This window comes from Doryrhamphus excisus, linkage group LG10 (assembly GCF_037039965.1).
Source record: "Doryrhamphus excisus strain RoL-2023G ecotype Guam linkage group LG10, RoL_Dexc_Guam_v1.1, whole genome shotgun sequence".
In the NCBI taxonomy this organism is placed as follows: Eukaryota; Metazoa; Chordata; class Actinopteri; order Syngnathiformes; family Syngnathidae; genus Doryrhamphus; species Doryrhamphus excisus.
The window spans coordinates 12796508-12816931 of NC_136366.1; the positions used below are offsets into that span (position 1 = coordinate 12796508).

At 40.4% G+C, this 20424-nt stretch overlaps 1 long non-coding RNA gene across 1 annotated transcript in view; it reads right to left on the reverse strand.

Annotated features, from left to right (window-relative positions):
• The window catches only part of LOC144901101 (uncharacterized), an 88480-nt gene that overhangs the window by 35187 nt on the left and 32869 nt on the right, over positions 1 to 20424 (reverse strand). The window contains exon 5 of the long non-coding RNA XR_013629271.1: positions 18780 to 18868. This is a non-coding gene — a long non-coding RNA (uncharacterized LOC144901101). The remainder of the gene's footprint in view (positions 1 to 18779; positions 18869 to 20424) is intronic.

Here is a 20424-nt window from a genome sequence, read left to right on the forward strand (position 1 = left end):
GTGTAATTTATGTGAAGATATAAAGTGAAATAGGTCATCATCAGCTTTCAGCTCTCTCTCAGACGGGGGCAGTCATCCCTCGAGCCGAGCAGAGTAAAGTGCTACCTGAGGAGTTAAATGGCCTAAAGAGGAGGATACGGGCCACAATACCAAGAAAGGAAAAAAATACAACTATGGAACAGTGCAGTAGATTGTTGCAGGGAAGTGCTTCCTCTAACGACCCGAGCATTCATGTCGAGAGGCTTAGAAAGTTGCCTTAGAAACACACAGTGGACTCTTTAAGGGTGTGTTCACATTTCTCATCTTTGGTTCCATTTAAAGCAGGGGTCTCAAACACGCGGCACTAGTTTGAGGCCCCCGCCTTGATATGAAAGTTTAATGTTAGTGCGGCCCGTGCAAGTTTGATATGGATCCTGTATGGTATCATGTACCCAGAAAAAATTATTACGTTTGATTAATGTTCATGTTAAAGGTTAAATAACTGTTAATAGTTATCCTCCCTATCCGTGTGGAAGTGGTAAGTTTTTGGCTATTTAAGTTTAAAGGAAATAACTTGAAGGCAACCGTTTAGGTCGCTAGCTCTCTAGTTTGCGAGTTAGCATGTGTCTCAAGACCCTGCAGTTGCGCAATATGTTGTAAATAAAAAAAGTATAAATGTGACTATAGTCGTGTTTTGTCATGTCTACAGGGCTCTAATAATGCTTTGTTAATTTTAATCTGAAAAAAATAATTTGTCTACCCACCAACTATATGTGGTTTCTTAAGTTTTTATTATTTGCCGTTTTATTATTATTATTATGATATTTATTTATCATCTTTTTGTGAAAGCTAAGCTGGTAAAACTAGCAGAATATAAATATAACCAATGTGTTCAACCCAGGAGACAGCATTTCAGTTTCAAATATTTCAGTTATGTCACAAACGCTGCCCTTCAAAAGTATATTTTAGAAGCTTTTGGTGGAATCTAAGATGGTAAAAACTAGCAGAATATGAATATAACCAATGTGTTCAACCCAGGAGACAGCATTTCGCTTTCAAATATTTGAGTTATGTCAGAAACGATGCCCTTCAAAAGTACATTTTAGAAGCTTTTGGTGAAATCTAAGATGGTAAATATAGGGGGATACGGAAAGAACATTTTGGTTTGGACTATTTGAGTGTCACATATCGTCCAATCAAGTCCCTACTTTATTCATACGTTGTTTACTGTGAACGCTAAGCAAACCACACCAAAAGTGTGTTTTGTTTTTTTTTTGGTCCAGACTCAAGTACCAAACCACAATTGTGAATGCAGCCTAAACGTAGCAGATGGACTGAACAAACTTGACCAAAATCAGCGAGGCTTGAAAGCCACTTTCTCCCCATTTGCATCCCGACAGCTGCTCCAGGCTGCCTCCATATTAGGGATGGGCATAATAACCAATTAGTAGATTAACTGATGACTCACTGGAATTGATTGCTGATTAATCGCTACGACTACCACCAAGCAGTGACCCTGGCAGGCTTCCTGGATTATTTTGTGAGCCAGTGTCAGCCAGTGAAGATGTCGTCATTTAATAATGTAGTGAAAGGAGCATTTATATGAGTGTGGCCCTGGGAATGGCAAATTGTGATTGGCTGGAGGGATCATTGTTGCTTTGCAGATAAAAACCTTCAAACGTAATTTATAGTATGCAATGTTATCACTCTTTCAAAGGCATGTTTGGAAGGTTAATGAACACAAAAACTACATTTGAACTCTTAACAAATACTTTGTGCCACAGTTTTTTTTTGAATGTTGTTTTCATTTTGGCTGCTGTGTTAAATAAATAGAGTATATACAGTTATGTATACATACTAGCATTTTACGGGTTACACTCCATAAAATATTAAATGAATACCTGATGGATATATTTCAAGCTAATTTTAAAATATTGACTCATTGAATGTGGAAGAAAAATATGAATACATGATATTTTTACAGCGGTTTTGGTGAAGCTGAAGCTGAATACAGTTTTTTAACATTAATAGAGCCCTGTAGTCACAAAAATAACACCCCTATAGTCACATTTAGACTCCTATTGTTCTTTGTTTTCACCACATAGCGCAGGCAACACACTGCAATCACTGCAGGGACATCCTGTAACTGACAGCTTCACTGGCAAAACAGGCTACCAAGCTAACTGCATACCCTCCCCAATTTAGTTATTCTAAATTTAAGAATGTGTTTCAAACAGAGTGTGGAAGAAGGACAAAGAAAAGGAGAAAGAAAAACTTACCACTTCCACACGGAATGGGAGGAGAACTTGTTTCATGTCCGACATATGAGATGACTGACGCTTGTGACTAAAATACAAGATATAACTTGTCTTTTCATATTTTTGACGAATAGGGGCTTAGTCGAACATGAAACAGGGGTCGTTAATTAATGAATTAATTTAGGCAAAAAACATGATGATGTAGTGAGGGACGACTAACTACTGTATGTTTTCAGAGCAGATTTTGGAAAGCTGACATCATTTGGGTCAAATGTGTGAGTATAATCTTAATGGTAGAGGCTACTTAAATAGGAATACTAATAGAAAGAAAGAACTAGCATGCAGATTGGATGGTCAGAGTGACGCCTCCTCAAGGTTCATCATCCATCACCCTGCATACATTAGTGGCCCTGACCAGCCCAGAAAAACACCCATGGCCACCCATCAAAACACACACACACACACACTAGGCCCAAGCAAATCAAATCAACAAGCATTTATTTACATTACTGAAGGCTCTAAGTAGATTGTGGAGAAGTCTGTGCAGCTGTTTTTTACAATAACAAAAAAAAACCAGAATAGCACCTTCAACAAGAGCCACCAATCTTAATTTGGAAGAAAAATGTGTTGGTCCACAGAGATATCTATACCAATGCTAACTGGATGTGTGTCATTTCACATAACACATAGCCCTGATTAGCTGATGCCGGTCTGAAATGCTGCAGCTAGCATGCTAACATGTAGCCCTGATGACCTGGCGTCGGACTGAAATGCATCTGCTAGCATGCTATAACAACCAGCAAGCTGATGGTGGACTACAATGCTGTAGTTAGCATGCTAACTCTGAGCAAGTTAACACCGAGCAAGAAGTGTCAATGTCTAGGGAAAAACCTCAAAAATAATGTTAGCACACCAGCATGCTACCAGTGCTAACATACTAATAGCTAGCATGCTAACACCCAATCTGCTTTAGTTAGCATGTTAACTCTGAGCAAGTTAGCACCGAGCAAGAAGTGTCAATGTCTTGGGAAAAACCTCAAAATTATGTTAGCATACCAGCATGCTACCAGTGCTAACATACTAATAGCTAGCATGCTAACACCTAATCTGCTGTAGTTAGCATGCTAACTCTGAGCAAGTTAACAACGAGCAAGAAGTGTTAATGTCTAGGGAAAAACCTCAAAAATAATGTTAGCATACCAGCATGCTACCAGTGCTAACATACTAATAGCTTTACATGCTAACACCTAATCTGCTGTAGTTAGCATGCTAACTCTGAGTAAGTTAACACCGAGCAAGAAGTGTCAATGTCTAGGGAAAAACTTCAAAAATAATGTTAGCATACCAGGATGCTACCAGTGCTAACATATTAATAGCTAGCATGTTAACACCTAATCTGCTGTAGTTAGCATGCTAACACCTAATCTGCTGGAGTTAGCATGCTAACACCTAATCTGCTGTAGTTAGCATGCTAACTCTGAGCAAGTTAACACCAAGCAAGAAGTGTCAATGTATAGGGAAAAATCTCAAAAATAATGTTAGCATACCAGCATGCTACCAGTGCTAACATACTAATAGCTAGCATGCTAACACCTAATCTGAAAACTGCGTATGTGTATGTTTTTATCTGAAAAACTAACATGTTTACCATGAGCATGCTAGTGTTGCGAACATGCCAATGGTTAGCATGCTAATCTTTGAGGAAACCTTGGAACATTTCCTGAATGTCTTCTTCTTCACTCATATATTGGCTCTAAACACGCATCATGGCCGTCTGCTGCCTGCTGAATTACAGGTCAGGGGAGACCAAAGCTTGTCTACCACTTAAACATGCACCCTGACTGTGTGGCCAACATGCTAACCACATGGCCACAGTGCAGCCACTATCATATATAAATAAGCAAATGGTTTACACTGCCAAAAAAATCCCATATGTTTTACTTACAGTAAAACAGAGCATTTTAAGCAATCCCAAAATATGTCATCTTTCTACTAATGTGTGTCGAAAATGTCCTGATAAGCACATTTCTTGTGCAGCTAAACAACTTTGCAGCACATTTCTTTTTAGAGTGTAATCGCCAATGCAGAACATAAGTGGAACATATGGTGTTGATGGGCCCAGTGCACCAAAGGGTCCCATCACCTCAAATGGGCTCCATTAGGGCCTCAGTGGGCACAACCTCACAAACGTGCTCAACCGACTCCAAAAACAGCTTTTGTTGTCACCACACCTCCGCTGTCCTCCGGTTCCTCGCTGATTTACATACAAATTGATCTTGAGGTAAAATCAGATGTCATTTTTTTTTCCGCAGGGTCAGAGAGAACACGCTGAGATAATGAAATCAGGGTCCGCCGAGTGCTACGCTCGCACAAGCTAGCAGATGGGCCTCCGTCTTTTATGCGGCGCCTGGTCGTGCTACTACGGATGGATGCACGCCCGCATGTTGGTGCAAATGCATGCTCGTCAAAATGACTTAACCCGACACCAATGACAAAATGAAGGCGTGTGCTCATGAGCGATGATTCGTTTGACAGCCGCGTGTAAACGCCGGGCTTCAATTTGCTCGCTCATTGCATCTCGCTAACGCACGTTAAGCTTACATGTTTTTTTTTTTTTTTTAGGTTGCATCTTTTATGATTTATTGCATGTAAACTTCCTCAAGTTAGGTTCTTCCATAAATAGGTTGCTCCTCCCCCAGTTTCACCACATAAATGACAGACAGTTTGGGCTTGAAAAATGGCCGCGCCATGGGGGTGACAATTAGAAGGACAAGAACCTGATGGAGCGTCACATCCCATTAATGCTGTCTGGGGATGAATTAAAAAGCAAGGTAATATATGAGGAATGTTACTTCGGTGGGGCAGGTGATTACACCAAACATTCATCATGTATTGTTATTTACACATTTTATCCTTATTAAGTATAATTCTTTTTCTACTCTATCATTTTCTATTAGCTTTAATGACATCCATCTAAGGGGCAGCACGGCGGTCGAGACTTCACATCTAGGAGACCAGGGTTCAATTCCACTAGCTAGCTAGTGAGCTAACCAGTGAGTCTCAAATTGATTTCTTCTAAACTTAAGAAGCCCAAAACTTACCACTTCCACACGGAATGGGAGGGGAATGTTGTTTTTTTTTCCACTCTATCGTGTCGGACATGCCATGGCTGTCTTACTGTTTTGTGTTATTACTGCTGCCTGGTGAGCAGAATACTACATATCACTTATATTTCAATATGTTTTGACTAATAATGACCATAGTCTAGCTGCACGGCGGACGAGTGGTTAGCGCACAGACCTCACAGCTAGGAGACCCGGGTTCAATTCCACCCTCGGCCATCTCTGTGTGGCGTTTGCATGTTCTCCCCGTGTGTGAGTGGGGTACTCTGGTTTCCTCCCACATTCCAAAAACATGCTAGGCTAATTGGTGATTCCAAATTGTCCATAGGTATGAATGTGAGTGTGAATGGTTGTTTGTCTATATGTGCCCTGTGATTGGCTGGCCACCAGTCCAGGGTGTACCCCGCCTCTCGCCCAAAGACAGCTGAGATAGGCTCCAGCGACCCTCGTGAGGAAAAAGCGGTAGAAAATGAATGAATGAACATCCATCTAACAGTTTTGCCTTTACCAACATAACAGTGGTGGTGTAGTGTTTCACATAGCTGACTATCATGACATAGGATCAATTCCAACTCAATGCTTCAAGTGATTAACTGGCAATCAGTCCAGGCCGGCCATTTTTAGCATCGAAAGAGCCATTTGGGATGCTTTCCACCAAATTAAAACCCACTCGCAGCCACAAAATCACTACATTTAAGGTAACACTACTTGTATATTCTTTCCTTTTTTGTCTTCCTGGCAGGTTAGTCATCTTTTTTAAGCCTTCTCCACCCATTTTGGATCAACATTGACAATAAACACATCAATTAGTTCCGGTTCCCGCACCATTCTACGTGTCGCTTTAGTTGCCATTGTTGACAAAGGACGCTAACAAGCAAAACAGATGACCAGCCATCATGGCTTCTCACCAAGTTGACACAGCAGAAAACACTAAGGGTGTTACCATACAACACATCCCAGCCGATACTCGGCCAATACAGACATTGATCCGATATCCACACAAATCATACTTACTTTTATGACTTATTTTGTAGCGTGGAATGTTTGAAAAGACTTGATCAAATTTTTGCGGTAACTAATTTTGCTGCGGGCGAGTGGTCAGCGCGCAGACCTCACAGCTAAGAGACCAGGGTTCAATTCCACTCTTCCAATCTCTGTGTGGAGTTTGCATGTTCTCCCCGTGCATGCGTGGGTTTTCTCCGGGTACTCCGGTTTCCTCCCACATTCCAAAAACATGCTAGGTTAATTGGCGACTCCAAATTGTCCATAGGTATGAATGTGAGTGTTAAATGGTTGTTTGTCTATATGTGCCCTGTGATTGGCTGGCCACCAGTCCAGGGTGTAACACGCTTCTCGCCCCAAGACAGCTGGGATAGGCTCCCGCACCCCTGTGACCCTTGTGAGGATAAGCTGTAGAAAATTAATGAATGAATGAATAATTTTGCTGCTGCTGTGTTGGACCAGTCGGTCAAACAACAATGCTTTCCCTTCCACTCTCTCATGCACTCCAAATCATAACTAAAGTAAAATACATACAATGAGTTGTGAGATATTTCAACAAAAAGTTATGGCTTTAGATACAAAAGTTGAATAAAAAGGCACAAAAAAGAATGATAATAATAGTCTTTGTAGCCTCAGAATGCTCTCCTTGAAGCTGCCAAGAGAAAAAAAAGTAAAAAAAACGAGTATTGTGAATAAATGCAACAGAGGGTCTATGTTGTAATTCCTCTACTTGAAATCATAAACACGAGGAGAAGAAAGAGAGGAACGACGTGAGGCCCGCAAGTCATCAGTCAGACTGACAGCCTTGAAATGGAACAATGGTGTGGTCTCCTCCCCACCTGGGGCTGCACGCTGCTTTACTTAAATAACTCTTGTATTCATCACATTGCTTCCAAACATACCCACGCCACTGTGTCAGAACGGGAAGAAGAAGAGGAAGCTTGTAAATGCGTTCGTCTCGGGCTCACAACATTGGGCGCAGGAGCGAGAAGTGTGATTAATGCATACCGCAATGAAATATAGGAGTTACAACTCAATCTTTTACCCAGCCCAAAACGCCATCTTGAGATGCAGAACCTTAAATCAGTGAGCATTTAAAGCGGGGCTATTCAACTCAATTGTTTCTCAAAGATCCTCTATATCACAGGAACACTGTGCTGTTTTTAATCGCCTACTTTTAAAATGCTAGCCAAAAGTTCTCTACATGAAAGGACCTACAGCAAAAACACAAGTTTAGTAGATCCTGAAAACCTGAGTGCTCCTTCCAGTGCTCCTTCCAGATAGAGGATCTTTGGCTTGTATTTTTGCAGTCGGTCCTCAAAACAGCTGAACTCTCCTGCAAAATAGAGGATCTTTGACAAGCATTTTTCTTTTTAGTAGATCCTCAGGTTTTCAGGATCTACTTTTATCTACTTTTTCTTTTTAGTAGATCCTCAGGTTTTCAGGATCTACTTTTATCTACTTTTTCTTTTTAGTAGATCCTCAGGTTTTCAGGATCTACTTTTATCTACTTTTTCTTTTTCGTAGATCCTGAAAACCTGAGGAAGAAAAGTAGATAAAAGTAGATCCTGAAAACCGGAGGATCTACTGAAAAAAAAATGCTTGTCAAAGATCCTCTATTTCGCAGGAGATTTCAGCTGTTTTGAAGGATCTACTGCAAAAATACAAGCCAAAGATCCTCTATCTGAAAGGAGCAGTTTGCTATTTTTAAGAACCTACTACAAAAATGCTAGTCCAATATATTTTCTATATACTGGTCAAAGGTCCTACAAATGACAGGAGCACACTGTACTGTTTTTGTATTGAGTTGTGGACTCCTATAGAGCAGCTACACACAATAACAAGCACAGAGAGCTTTCTAGATCTTCCAGAATCTGCGCCTATCCAGCTGTATTTCTTTGAATTTTGTGCTTCTGTTTTAATTTATTCTACCCACAGCCCGCCTCCAGCCACACCCAGTTCGCCCCGCTGTGATATCACAAAGGAGCAGTTTTTCCCCGACTTCTGAAACCCAGCATTTTGAGCCATCCCAAACTTCTTTCAGGGCTCACTTCCAAATGCGCAAACCTCATTATCTGAAACTATGGCAACGTCCGCTTTAAGGTTATACTGCCAAAACACAAGTCAAAGATCTAATGCCAGGAGAGTGCTGCTGTTTTTAGGTACCTACTGAAAAAAAATACTGGTCAAAGATCCTACAAATGACAGGAGCACACTAGAGTTTTTAACGCGACTGTTTTTGTATTGAGTTGTGGACTCCTATAGAGCAGCTACACACAATAACAAGCACAGAGAGCTTTCTAGATCTTCCAGAATCTGCGCCTATCCAGCTGTATTTCTTTGGATTATGTGCTTCTGTTTTAATGTATTGTAGCCACAGCCCGCCTCCAGCCACGCCCAGTTCGCCTCGCTGTGACATCACAAAGGGGCAGTTTTTCCCCAACTTCTGAAACCGAGCATTTTGAGACAGGGCTCACTTCCAAATGCGCAAACCTCATTATCTGAAACTATGGCAACGTCCACTTTAGGGCTATACTGCCAAAACACAAGTCAAAGATCCTCTGTATGACAGGAGTGTTCTGATGTTTAATATTCAGCTACAAAAATGTTACTTGCTCCAAAGTCCAAAGTGGGGCGTTGCAATGCCATTGACAGTCCACATTTGGCCTGTGGGCCGCCAGTTACTACCCCGATTTCAAGCCTTCGAGCCACTCGTCATGATGTCGTGCTGAGGTGACAAGGGAGCTCATCACGGCGGAGTATGTTATTCTCCTCTCTGGCCACGCTCAACAAGATGGGACAAATAAATCAAAAAAACGCCGATAACAAAACAGATCGCAGCCCGTCGCACCACCAGGGGTTTGATCGGGGGCCGCCGTCTGATGAGAAGCGAGCCAATAGCGTTGTGGCGTGGGTGCAATAAATTTACCACAAATTGCCTGCCTTGATTGGGTTCATGATCTGTGGACTTGAGTGTTAAGAGCCTCCAGTAAAAAGGTCTGACAAATGGGACATGCTGAGTTCCAGCACTACTTAATGCATTTAGAAAGATGGGAGGGAAAGAATATTGAAAGAGATGCAGGTAGTCCCTCCAAATGGGGGTGGGGGCATCACATAGACCTCCTTATAACACCTACAGTGGCACATACAGTACATCTTATTGTAATGTATAGGGTCCATCATATATGTACATTTAACAATATCGTTATCATTGTTTACAGTTTGCAGGAATATCAGCTGTGATTAAGACACCAATAAACTCTGCCCGGCAACAAGAGGCAGGACAAGGACCGACAATACCAGCAACTTGAGTTCAATGTTGCTATAAAGTAGCAACATTCTGACTTTATTCTAGTAGAATAAAGACAAATACAAATGAGAGATATAGTGTACTTTATGAATTCTTTGAGGGATATTTTCGACAATATTAAAGTTATAACTTTGTTCTAGCAAAACAAACATTATTAATTGTAGTTGAGTTGACATTTTGAATGAATGAATGTCAACATTATAACTTTATTCTAGTAAAATTGCAGTAAAAATTTATATTATAATGTATTTTCATGAATAAAACAATTTTTTTAAATGCATATATATTAGGGATGTCCAATAAATATCGTATACAATATCGGTTGATATCGGTATCAAATTTATTTCCCGATCATGAAAACTTATTTATTATTTAAAAAACCACTGTACACAACACATACTGGACGTTTTTTCCAGTAAAATTCCAAAACAAAATACAGATAACAAAATTGCATTTTGTTATCTTGAGCTAAAAAAAAATTATTCAACAGTTTATTTTAATACTCAGGACAATCCTAAACATTTATTTTTTAATTTAATATTTACCCGTTTGCCCTGAGCAATACCGATCAACATAAATTGATAGAAAAATGTACAGTTAATCCATGTGATCGGGATCGGCCAATCGGTATTAGCAGCATAAAACCCTGATCAGTGCATCCTTGATTTTTGAAGAATAAATTGTTGTTATGGGAATTGTTGTTGCGGCTGTTTTTGATTGTTTTTTGTTCTTACACCTTTCCTGACACAGAGCAAATCTGTTTTGCATGTAAGGGCATTTACATCAACAATCTGCCCCAATGGCTGGACGGGGCAAAAAAAAAAAAAAAAAGAATAAATAAAAAAATACAAATGGTTTTGTGAATTTGCAGGGTTGCAAATGTTGAATCGTGAATGTGCAGGGAACCACTCTAATTCCTAAGTCAGGGGTCTCAAACTCGTGGCCCGTGGGCCAAATGTGGCCCGTGAGACGCTAGTTTGAGGCCCCCACCTTGATACCAAAGTTTAATGTTGAAATGACAGCTTAAAGCTGTGTGCACACCGTACACAATTAACATGATTTTGCCCCACCCGTACTGTTACCCTACCCTGTTACCCCGCCCTGTTTTACTTTGGATTAGCAATAAAGCTAAAGGCTTATGACGCTGGTTACAAATAAAATGCAGGAAATGATTTGGAATAAAACGGAAAATACACGTCAAGATAAAGCATCTCATCAAACATGTTGTTAAAGTTACGACGCTGCTCCCAGATGGAACCGAGTACGATGCTAACTTGCTAATTGGGTAAAATTATTAAGTTTCATTAATGTTCATGTTAAAGGTTAAATAACTTAATACTGTACTTTTGAATCTGAAAAATAGAATTTCTCTATTTGCTGTTTTATTCTTATTTTACTTATTTATTACTGATTGATTGATTTATTGTCTTTATTCTTAATTTGTTTATTTATTTTTTTATCTTATTTTGTGTATAGAAAAATAAAAATTAAGATATTTGAGAACAGTGGAATGTTTTATCAGATATTTTGGTGTGGAAAACCGGAACCAAAGTACTGAAAAAGTGTAGGATATAGCAGAAGCTAAAGCATTGAAGATACTAGTTTTTTATTGATTTTTTTTCCAGTTTTTAATAAATGCGTTTTGTTTTTGTTTGTTTTTTTGAAAACCTGATGCGGCCCGGCTTCACCCAGAACCTAGCTCCGGTGGCCCCCAGGTAAATTGAGTTTGAGACCCGTGTCCTAAGTGGTACCAGAACCGGCACTAGCAGACCAGGACCAAGCAGAATCCAATGTGCGCCGAGACGTCATCCCAATCATTGCAAAAAGGTCACTTGGAAGCAAAATCTCATATTCTAATGTTATTGTTATGATTGTAATGTCAGCGTGACGTCAAAAGTGACCTATGTTCCTCTTGCCTATCACATTGGTGGGGTTTTTCTAGATTAATGAGGTTTTTACTCAGGTGTGTCCTTTTCCTGCCCGTGACGCCATCCTCCAACTACATGATTATTCCATATGAAGATAATTAACCTCTCCAGTGAACATGTTTCAGTTGGAGAAACCCCCGTATGTGAAGGTCATTCGTTGCCCCCCCCCCATCCCCCGTCCCGCTCCCTTCTGCCTTCTATTTGGCAGGTCTCACTATAAATCACAGTGGAATTGGCATGATGGGTATTCATGAAGGCAGCTACTGCCTCCCGGTCTTTCCCCACCGCTGCCATACACTCCTCTTCTTCATCTTCTCCATGCCACCCAAAAGCTGCACAGATGTGTACAATAAATAACGGCACATGTGGACAGCATCATCCATTACAGTGAACAGTGAAGTAGTAGCACGTGTCATGTCTTCATTTTCCTGCCTTCCGGGATACTGATATTTCAATGCAGAAAATATTCCGCTTGTGCTGATATCCCGATCAAAGATGACAAAAAAAATGTCTGCTTCCCAAAAACTGCTGTAAGAAATAAAATGTATTATTTTTCCACTTTAAACAGGTCTTCTACCGATATATTCACTATCCCTCACTGTCCCTCTGATGTACTGATGTACTGATCCTATCCATTCTGGTCACTCCCAATGAGAACCTCAGCATCCTCATCTGTGCTACCTCCAGTTCTGCTTCCTGTCTTTTCCTCAGTGGCACTGTCTCTAGACCAGGGGTCTCAAACTCAATTTATTTGGGGGCCACTAGAGCTAGGGTCTGGGTAAGACTGGGCCGCATCAAGTTTTCCAAAAAAAAAAAAAGGCATTTATTAAAAACAAAAAATATTTAAAAAACTTCGCTTTGGTTCCAATTTTCTACAAGAAAAGCTCTGATAAAACATTCCACTGTTCTCAAATATGTAAATTTTAATTTTTCTACACAAAATAAGATGAAAAATAAATAAGCAAATCAAGAATAAAGAAAATCAATCAATCAGTAATAAATAAATATCATAATAATAAAACGGCAAATAATTAAAAATTAAGAAACCACAGTTGGTGGGTAGACAAATTATTTTTTTCAGATTAAAATTAACAAAGCATTATTAGAGCCCTGTAGACATGACAAAAACTTAAAAAGCCAAAAACTTACCACTTCCACACGGATAGGAAGGATAACTATTAACAGTTATTTAACCTTTAACATGAACATTAATCAAACGTAATAATTTTTTCTGGGTACATGATACCATACAGCATCCATATCAAACTTGCGCTGGCCGCACTAACATTAAACTTTCATATCAAGGCGGGGGCCTAAACTAGAGTCCTACGGGCCACATTTGGCCCGCGGGCCGCGTGTTTGAGACCCCTGCTCTTGACCAAACAACAACTCACCACAGTTTTGTTTACCTTTCCTTTCATTTTAGCTGAAACTCTTCTTCTTCTTCTTCCCTATCACACATCACGCCTGATACTTTTCTCCACCCGTTCCATCCTGCCTGCACATGCTTCTTCACTTCCTTTTCATAATCTCCATTGTTCTGGACTATTGACCCCAGGTACTTTAAATTCTCCACCTTCTGTATCTCTTCTCCCTGTAACGTCACTCTTCTACTTGGGTCCCTCTCATACACACATTCACACATCAAATAGTACAATTTAGTAGTGGTACAACATTTACTATAAATTCCCATATCTTCCTGCAAATGACCATAAATCCCAGTCAAGTTGGAAAAGAATGAAATGCGATGACTAGGGAGAAACAAAACGATACAATTGTGAGGGGAGATTGTGCAGGTGGACCTAATGCATGTGTATTTTCCTCACCGTTGTCCAATATGTGTCACTGGAGTTAATACACAACCGTAGAATCGGATCGATGCTGCATTGAAAGACAAGTATTGGATATCGGAATGATTTCCAACCAAACACAAAGACACGACAAAGCATGTTCGCGGAAACAGCAGTTGACGTCCGTGCATGTGTGTATGTGTGCGTGTGTTGCCAGCACACATCTGTCCGTGTCAATAAGAATGTGTTGTCGGTGGCTATGGTGGGGGGGTGCACTTGTGAGAGAGGCAGGTTTGGCCCCCGAGGCGATGACAAAGCGATCAAAGTCTACATGTCACATATAAATTGCTTTGACCTTTTTTTTCCCTCTACACCCTCCCTCTCGGAGTGCCTCATAGCTCGATGGCATCAAGGGACATTTTAGCCAAGTGGAAAGAGTGCTCAAGTCTGCAAAAAAGAAAAACATCAGCAAATGGCAAAGCAGGGACAGAAATTAACAGTGGTTGGAGTTTGTCCTTTACAGGGTCAAAGTGAGCACCGTGTCTCCTGTGCTTTCCTTACGCTGTCTAATGAAAAAGCATGGGTACAAAATGCTAAACTTTTAGCTTTTGTGTAAACTGCTTTAAGGACCTTTACAATGAAAATGTGAAAAATAGAATTTGCTTTGACTATATCATGAGGCGCTTACGCTTTCTGTCCATCATTTAAAGGGGAACCTACTATTCTCATTTGGCCCCTTTGTATTGGAGTTGTGGACTCCTATAGAGCAGCTACACACAATAACCTGCATAGAAAGCTTTCTAGATCTACGCCTCCTGCAGTTTTTCCGTGGACTTCCTGCTTCCCACCCAATACAGGGCTCTACATTATAAACAAAAATTACTTGCCCATGGGAAATCCTTAAGACAAGGGTCTCAAACATGCGGCCCGCGGGTCAAATGTGACTCTCAGGACACTAGTTTGAGGCCCCCTGTCTTGAAATTAAAGTTTAATGTTAGTGCGGCCCGCGCAAGTTTGATATGGATGCTGTATGGTATCATGTACCCAGAAAAAATTATTATGTTTGATTAATGTTCATGTTAAAGGTTAAATAACTGTCAATAGTTATCCTCCCTATCCGTGTGGAAGTGGTAAGTTTTTGGCTATTTAAGTGCAAAGGAAATGACTTGAAGGCTACCGTTTAGGTTGCTAGCACTCTAGTTTGCGAGTTAGCATGTGTCTCAAGACCCTGCAGTTGCGCAATATGTTGTAAATAAACAAAAGTATAAATGTGACTATAGTCGTGTTTTGTCATGTCTACAGGGCTGTAATGATGCTTTGTTCATTTTAATCTGAAAAAAATAATTTGTCTACCCACCAACTATATGTGGTTTCTTAAGTTTTTATTATTTGCTGTTTTATTATTATCATTATATTTATTTATTTATTACAGATTGATTGATTTTCTTTATTCTTGATTTGTTTATTTATTTTTTTTGCCCGACGGGAATATCACTGATTGGATTTGCTTGCCCGAATTTTGTTTTAACTTGCCCCGGGCCATCGGTACATCGTTATTGTCGAGCCCTGCAATAGCCTGTTAAAATTATTCCACCCACATCCCGCCTCCAGGCACGCCCACTCTGTTGTGATTGGTCACATTCCCAAGCGCTCCAGAGGACTTCCGGATACATGGATGCGGATTTAATGAGTGCAGGCAATTATAAAGACATGCAGAACCATCCAAAACTTCTTTCAGGGCTCACTTCCAAATGTTGCAAACCTCATTATCTGACGCTTTGGCATTGTTTAACACGACAATACAACATTGTAACAATATTTATAGGTCATAATGTGTTACTTTTGGAACCTGGTACACTGTGTTTTGTACTGTGGGCTTTTAATGAGCAAAATTTAAGAAAAAATTTTATTATTAATAGAGGTCACTATTTTAATAAATAATAACAAAATAGGTGGTTTTAGTATGTACTTTCTTTGAGGTATTCTTTTAAGATTTATTAAAGCGGTACCTATTCACTGTCCTCTTAATTATTCACCATTTACAACAAACCATCGAAATTTAAAACATTAATACACAAAACCACATCATGAAATCCAATCAATTTTGAAGGATGTCTAGGGCAAGATGGCCGACTTAGCATCTGCGCTAAATAGAATAAATGACCAAATGGTAGTCATATATTTGGTCTCGGCATGGAGCTCCCTCCCTGCTGCATGCGTACACGCTCAATCTGATGCATTTTGCATGGGAAATTAATTCCATTATTAAACACGCCGCACTTCAGAAATTTCAATTACCGGCAGCAGCTTGAGGAGGAGAAAGGCAAAGCAATGCATGCCCGTTCTAATGCATGAATATTGTATTAGGTCCACATCGTCATCATGGCTCCATCGCTACACAAGTCAAGTGTCGGGCCCGGTATGGGGGGGGGGGGGGTCCAGATGGCCGGCACCAGACAACAGGTTCATGTATGAAGGCTACTTATGCAGTCATCAAGAAGCCAAAAAGTGGTCAAGAGTGTCACAGCGGAGAGCTCTAAAACAAAATGGCCACTTCACTTAATGGGGTTAATGCTCCAAGCTACTACACCTCAATAAACACTGCTGACCTGGCTGCTTGTTAAGAGGAGATGCAGACTGCATGCATACAGCACTTTGTTTATACAATAGACTCAACTCAGCTGGATCACTAACATAGGATACGTCCTTTTTTTAACCACTGGCCAAGTACTAAGGCACTGTTCAATTAACTGCAGAGTCTCAGGACACATTGTGCATAGAATTTTACAATTTTTCAATGGAACTCTTGCACTGGATGTGTTGCGTTTCTCTCGTCATAAATGCTCCAATGATCCCAAAAGCGAATAACCACCACCTTGGTCTTTAACTAGAGCGGAGTCAAACAATTGGCAATAACATATGTGATGGCGGTGGCTCCATTTGACGCTTTATGTACCTCTGCGTGTGCTTAAAATGTCGCTACTCAGCTGTTGGTGTAAAAGTCACACGTGTTAAAGGTTTTTTTTTACCATCAACCCATCAGCGGTTTGTTACAACATTGGTTCTGTTGTTGACTATTTGCAAAATACTTGTTCTTAAATGCGCCGTCAGTCCTTGTTTATCGCGGTTAATTGGTTCCAGACCCAGAATCAAACCCAGGTTGTGTGTGGCCAACATGCTAACCACCGTGCAGCCCATAATAATTATATAATATTACAATAATAGTACTTCTCATGTTAATACACTGCCTGAGTCCATCTGTGTTCTGCATTCATTCAATTTAATTTAATTTGGTTAATGTCCGTTTTGGTTAAAGTCAGACCTTTTGGAAGAAATTAATGATGCTAACCACGGTTCCACGGTATTTATATATTCATTCATTCATTCATTCATTTTCTACCGCTTGTCCTCACAAGGGTTGCGGGGGGTGCTGGAGCCTATCACAGCTGTCTTCGGGAAAGAGGCGGGGTACACCCTGGACTGGTCGCCAGCCAATCACAGGGCACACAATATTCACACTCACATTCATACCTTTGACATAAATAAAAACATAACATTGACTCAAACGTTAGCATTGTCAGATACTTGGTGGTTATTGTCTCATCAATGTAACGATCCTGACACCTAGTGGCCAGTGTGGTGGTAGTGGTACGCTCCACACTGCTAACCTTGCAAATACTCACCTCTTAAAGACGCAATCAATGTCACAAATACTACATATCACATCTTCTGAATACCTTATATTTGTATTTTCATTCACTTTTTTATGATTGAAAATGCTTAATATGGGCCGATAATACGTCCAATTTGCTTATCCAAAATCATTATTTCATTTTTGAACGGTGATGTAGAAAGGGACGACTGAATGAGAAAGTGAAAAATAAAAACAATACAAAAAAAAGGGTTTTCAACTTCTTCTCTCCAATTATCGCCTGCTACCAATTGATGCCACATCCAGCTATAATTAGAGCATTTACGGTGCCTGAGATGTGACCTACGACCTTTAGCAACATCGCTCCGTTTGGCATCTTTTAAGACAACTCATTAAGGTTCTTGCTCTGATAAATTGGATTGATCTGTAGGAAATCGTAAAAATAAGAAAGGTGGCGTGTATCAATTTGACCTTTGACCTCAGCCATCTTGTACCAGACACCCTTTGAAAGCGCCTGACTTATGTATCACAAATGCATATATAATAATCACGACAAACAATACATTTTGATTGCAAAGGTTGGCGTTCGAAGCTGTAAGTGGATTTCCTGGCATTGTGAGCTGCCTTCAACGCATTCACACAAAACCGTTTTAATTAATTGTGTTGCTTTGCGAGGGCGTGAGCGAAAAGCCGGGGTGGGAGTGTTTTTACTGCCATGCAAGTGTGATGAAAACAGTGGGCTCAGCACAATAATGTCACACACTGGCCAGCCAAGACATATTAGCCTAATGAAATGTTCACTGCGGCTCTAATTGCTGTAAGGCGAGGGATGATTGAGGACGACAACTTTGGGTTTCGAAAGCTTTCGCATCATAAGTAAAGTTGCGGAACCATCAGATGCATAAATGTAAGGATGCGGGGGAGCGTGCCACAGTGATCTGTACAGTGACGAGAGGGGGAGCTAGCACAGACACTGAGTGCAGTTCAAACACTCCATGATTACACCCCTTTAAGTGTCAAGTGCATTTCCATTTCAAGTGCTTGCTTAAACAGCCATGAAAGGAGAGCTCCAGCTGGGAAATGAAGGCGGAGACCCTCCCCCCCCCCGCCTCCTACCGCCAAGACCCTTGAGCTGTGCAATTGTTGGACAAGAGGAGACGAGAAAGACTGTGGTCATCCGCAGAGATGCTAATATATAATAATACAAAATTTTGTATAAAATACACTTTAAAATTTGCAGCAGATCTGCTATCATGTGCAATTGTGTCTATCTATGCTGTCATGGATGTTGAAAAGGGCACAGAAAGAATGTTCCATGTTGGTTAGCATCATTGCAGAAGGTGCTAACTGAATGACTAATTCCCATAACAAAATAATGTAAACCCAACTAATACGCAATAGAAATACAATACAAAACATTAATTCATTCATTCATTTTCTACCGCTTATCCTCACGAGGGTCGCAGGGATGCTGGAGCCTATCCTAGCTGTCTTCGGGCGAGAGGCGGAGTACACCCTGGACTGGTGGCCAGCCAATCACAGGGCACATATAGACAAACAACCATTTACACTCACATTCATACCTATGAACAATTTGGAGTGGCCAATTAACCTAGCATGTTTTTGGAATGTGGGAGGAAACCGGAGTACCCGGAGAAAACCCACGCATGCACGGGTGCTAGCCACTACACCCAATACAAAACATGTGATGCAATAATAGTTTGACATGAACTTTTACCTTCACTGAAGACGTGACTGTTCCCAAAGACACAATGTGACAGCGAGATCAACACGGACACCACCTTCCTGTTTTGCCAGAGTTATTTCCTGAAAGGTGAAGAAAAGGGTGAGAAAGGTGAGAAACGTTGCTGAATTTATCTTCACAGAAGGTAAAAGTATTCAATGAATTTAGTTAGTTTAATTAGTTCAATGAATTTCCGCGAAACAGGAGTCAATGTTAAGAAATTTTATATTTTCATAATAGAAGCATAAAACACCCGTTTAGGACTTTCAAAATGTGTTACTAGGTAGCTAGCTAGTGAGTAGTTAGTGTCAAATTGATTTCTTCTAAACCAAAAACTTCCACACAGAATGGGAGGGGAATGTTTTTTTTTTACTCTATCATGTCAGACATGCCATGGCTGTCTTAATGTTTTGTGTTATTACTGCTGCCTGGTGAGCAGAATACATATCACTTATATTTCAATATGTTCTGACTAATAATGACCATAGTCTGGCTGCACGGTAGTCGAGTGGTTAGCGCGCAGACCTCACAGCTAGGAGACTAGGAGAACAGGGTTCAATTCCACCCTTGGCCATCTCTGTGTGGAGTTTGCATGTTCTCCCCGTGCATGCGTGGGTTTTCTCCGGGTACTCCGGTTTCCTCCCACATTCCAAAAACATGCTAGGTTAATTGTGGAATTAATTGATTCCACACTCAGCATGGTTCCATGATCACAATATGTATATAAAATGATAAAACATTGTTAATGTTTTTTTCTTTTTGTGTCTCCCAATGACGTGCATTGTTAGCTAGCACATATTAACTTGTTTTCTGGCTTTAAAATGCACAGAAAATGGAAAGAAATACTATGTGTTCATGTTTCACTTGAGAATTGGGAATGATGGGCAAAAAAAAAAAATCATGCATTAAATCTATTACGAGCTGCACGGACAACAAGTGATTAGCACGCAGGCCTCACAGCTAGGAGACTCAAGTTCAATTCCACCCTCGGCCATCTCTGTGTGGAGTTTGCGTGTTCTCCCTGTGCAAGTGTGGGTTTTCTCCGGTTTCCTCCCACATTCCAAAAACATGCTAGGTTAATTGGCCACTCCAAATTGTCCATAGGTATGAATGTGAGTGTGAATGGTTGTTTGTCTATATGTGCCCTGTGATTGGCTGGCGACCAGTCCAGGGTGTACCCGAAAAGCAGTAGAAAATGTTATTGCTTATTCATTTCTGAAAACTTGCGATATAGCGAGGGAATGAGGAATGTATTGCAGTGTTACGTCGTTACAAACTTCCAGTACGTGACAACACTGCCTCACAATAAACAATTTGTATGTGCAAAAATGACATCCTGTAATTAGTAGGTGTCATATGCTGTATATTTAACGTATATTCAACTTTTTCCCAATAAATTCATGGATCCTTTCATGTTGATTATTTAAGGAAGGGGGATGCGCGTGATTCAAATGAGTCTTCTCAAGAATCCCCCGTCCTCACATGTGAGGTAAATGTTTATTAGCATCTATTGAGTGTAGCACAGCTCACATGCCTGCCATAAACAACATGAATGATGTGCGGCCTGATGAGCATTTATTAAATTACACATTTCAGCCGCACATCCTCCTTTGATTCATTCCCTTTAATGACTTTGCTG